We start from the raw sequence: 4,253 nt of genomic DNA, 5'->3' as shown, positions 1-4,253 counted from the left end.
ATGGTTTGTTGACTATTTTCTTTGCCATGCAGAGAACTTTTAATATTTTTGATATAGTCCCCCTTGTTCACTTTTGCCTTTGTTGTCTGTGACTTTAAAGGGCATATTCAAATATCTATTGCCAAAACCAATGTCAAGGAACGTTTTTCTTTCTTTTTTCTAAAAGTCCTAGTGTGAGGTATACATTTAATACCTTAATCCTTTTTGAGTTAATGATAGTATAATACAGGACCAGGGTCCAAGTTCATTCTTCTGCATCCATTTTCAACAGCACTATTCATTAAAGATATCCTTCAGTATTGTGTTTTTTTTTTTTTTTTTTTGCCATATATGTCAAAGACTATTAGTTTATCTTTGTGTGGTTAATTTCTCAGTTCTCTGCAGTCTTCTATTGATATAGATGTTGGTTTTTGTACCAGGAACACATTGTTTTGATTACTCAAGCTTTGTAATATAGTTTGAAATTAGGATAGGTAATGCTTTCCACCTTTTTTCTTTCTCAAAATTTCTTTAGCTATTTGAGCTCTGTTGGGACCTCATACAAATTTTTAGATCATATTTTCTGTTCATATAAAAATATTGCAATTTTATAGGAATTGCATTACTTCTGTAGATTGTTTTGAGATGAATTTGGAACTATTCCTCCTTTGGGAGATACGAAAAGTTTGAGAATGATTAGCATTAATTCTTCTCTAAATGTTTGGTAGAAACTATCTCATCCTGAGCTTTTCTTGTTGAGAGGATTTGAATTACCAATTCGATATCTTTATTCATTATCGATCTGTCGATACTTTTTACTTCTTCAAGAGTCAGTCTAATAAGTATTTATTTTGAGTAAATCATCCATTTCTTTTGGGTTACCCAATTTGTTGGCATATAATTGTTTCTAGTAATCTCTTATGATCATCTGTGTTTCTTTGGTATTAGTTTTAATTTTGTTTTTTATTATTAATTTTATTTTAATTATTTCTCTCTTTTATTTTTACTTTTTTTTGGTCAAACTGCATCAAAGTTTGGCAATTTTTCATTATCTTTTTTTAAAAAAATAATTTTAGATTCATTGATCTTTTCTATCATCTTTCTAGTTTCTGTTTCATTTATTTCTGCCCTAATTTGTATTAATTTCTTCCTTCTGATAAACTTTAGATTAGTTTGTTCTTTTTCCTAGTTCCTTGGGGTATAAAATTAGTTTGTTTAGTTTTGAGATCATTCTTTCTCCTTAATATTGGTATTGATGCTATTAGTTTCTCATTCTTACAACTTCTTTTGCTAAATTCCAGAGAACTTGCCATGTCTTGCTTGCATTTTCTTTTGTCTCAAGGTATATTTTTTTTAAATGTATTTCTTCTTGGACTATTGGTTGTTAATAACTGTTCTATTTAGTTTCCACATATTTGTGATTTTTATGAAATTATTTCTGCTACTAATTTCTAATTTTATACTATTGTGATCTGAAAAGATACTTCATAATATTTTAATTTTAAATTTGTTAAGAGTATATTTGTGACCAAATTTCTGTGTGCACTTGAACAAAAAATGCCTCAGTGCTGTTGGATGCAATCAATGTTTGGTATATTTGTGTTAAATTCTTTACATTTATAGTGCGCTACAATTCTGTGTTTCCTTATTGGTTTTCTGGCTGGAAAATAACTGTTGAGTATTCTCAAATATCCCTGACTCATACTTAATTTTTCTGATGCACTTACCAAGGGCCAAATGCAGGTGGCCTAACCTTCAACATTCATTCTTGCTCATACATGACTAACAAAGATTATTTTTTCTACATTTTTTTTTAAAATTTAGGATAACTACTGTAAATAATATTATTCTCTCAGGCTCTAACATTGCAATTACCAACAACTAAGAGGATTTAAGTATGGATAGCAGAATATTCTAATATGTAAATCTAGTCCTTCTGAAGGTGTGAGCAGACTTAAGAGGAGTCAAGGAAACAAGAAAGAAAAGAGAGAAATTCATTTATTCAACACTTTTTAAAAAGTTCATCCTCTTTGCCAAGCTTTTGAGAGTCCATAATTCAATAGATTTTCAAAGTCTGCACTATGTACAAATAATCCTACTGGTAGTTACAAACGCTCTGGGCTAGCAATCAAAGGTATTATTTTTAGGTTAAATTCTGCTGTTGAATAGCAATGTGACCTTGAGCAAATCAACTGTCTATTTAGGGACCCTCTTGTCTCATCTATAAAATAAGAATGTGGAACTGAATAAAATTCTTAAGTTTTTTCTTTATCTAAAATTCAGTGATACTAGCTCCTTTGTGTGACATTTTGTTATTCATTTGCAAAGCAAGAAGGTTTGCAGTGGTGCTTACTTCAGTGATGGCAGAAATATGTTTTTCAAATATATTGAGTGCTATATAAATGCAAAGCAGTTGCAGGTGGTTTTAGATAATGTTTAATACTTTGCTGTTAGCTTTCGTAAAACCACTACAACATTTCAGCATCAGTTATATTTTCTGATATATATTCAAAAATAAAAGAATCTGGCTCATAAACATGTTCTTTTTCCCCCAAAAAAACAGATTCAAAGTATTTGTTATTCCTGGAAAAAATATTGAAAAAATGGAAATTGAAATCTGCTAATTGTTCAAATAAATTTATTATAATTTTTCTTTTACTTTTTCTCCTTTCTGCTGCCTTAATGAAATCTTGTGGTAACATAAAACAACATTTGGACTTTTATACAATAGATTTCGATACTGTCCAAGCTGATTTTATCTATTCGTCTTAAACAAGTTTCCAAGTTTCTCCTTCTGTGCCTACATTCTTGATACCAGTTGATTAATATGATCAGAAACCTGAGTTCTCCTTGCAGGGAATAGTAAAATAGACTGAAAATTCATTTGAAAGCCCAACATTACATGTTATGGTGTCTTTTGCACATGTTTTGGTATAAGAATATCTGTTTTTTACTGCAACTCTAACAAAAGATTTCTGTGATAAGACAGTTTCCTAACATGCCTGAATCACAAAAATCTTACTGGAAAAATACTTATAAAATTCAACTACCTCTTTTGTTTTATGTGATGTTAAAAAATGGTAAGTATCTAGATCAATTGCTATATCATATGTGATTAATACAAATGAAGTAACTCCCTAGCTCTGTAATTCCAAAGGCCCTTGGAATGTTTCACATTTTTATAATCATTAATAAAAATAGTTAAATATAAATTAAATATTATTATTTTTTTCTTTCATAAAATTTTTATGCTTCTACTAAGTTTCCAGGAACTAAATATGTTTTGTTTATTGACATAGCATCAGTAACAGTATACAGGACACAGTAGGTTTTAATCTACTAAAGGAAAGGGTGGTTTATACTTGTGTTAGGGTTAAAGATGTTAAAGATGTTAACAAACATATTGTATAAAATATTTAGAAGTTAGATTTTATGATGACATATGTACATAAAGACAAAAAGTAATGATCAAAAAAGGCAATGTCAATTCCTCCACTATCAATGTTCCATTAGCAATACCATTGTAATTATAGGCTAGTTTCAGAGTTGTTATGTGAAGAAGAATCAAACTAAGTTTAAGAAAGCAGAGCAAGGTTATTTTCTTGTATTCCTCTGTCTCTGCTGATACATAAATTCATTGTATTATTGAGTTTCAGAGCTAGCAGACACCATGAAATTCTCACGTTATTATCAGTTTCATCAATAATATTGACCATTCATGCACTGCTGAAGCACTTACACCTAGTGAAAAGAATCTAGTCAGAGAAAACCTGTTTCTTTTTTATTTGTCCTTAAGGTTTTCACCACTCTGCAAATTATATTGAAATGATTTTTCACTCTGTATTCATCATGTGTTCATGTTTGAGTTTAGATGTCTTTCTATATGTTTAGGATAAGGACATAAAACAAACTGTCTCTTTAAGAATCTCATGGTCCAGCCAAGGGCAGTGGTACATGCCTCTAATCCCAAAAACTCAGGAAGCTGAGACAGGAGGATCACAATTTCAAAACTAGCTTCAGCAACTTAGGGAAGTAGTTCTAAGCAACTTAGAGATACCCTGTTTCAAAGTAAAATATAGAATGGGCTGGGATGTAGCTCAGTGAATAAACAAATCTGGATTCAATTCCTGGTATAAAATGAAAGAAAGAAAGAAAGAAAATAACTTGAATATTCAGGGAGTTATGACAAGAAATTATATTGTCTTTGGATAAACCTAACCACTTAAAATGTTAGGCAGTGAAATAAATAAAACCTAATACATTCAAATCACTAT

The sequence above is a fragment of the Marmota monax genome, unplaced genomic scaffold, assembly GCF_021218885.2.
Source record: "Marmota monax isolate L192 unplaced genomic scaffold, Marmota_monax_Labrador192_F-V1.1 WCK01_AAM20220418_F8-fsc00061, whole genome shotgun sequence".
In the NCBI taxonomy this organism is placed as follows: Eukaryota; Metazoa; Chordata; class Mammalia; order Rodentia; family Sciuridae; genus Marmota; species Marmota monax.
The sequence above is the reverse complement of the archived record's forward strand: the minus strand, read 5'-3'. Positions refer to the sequence as shown.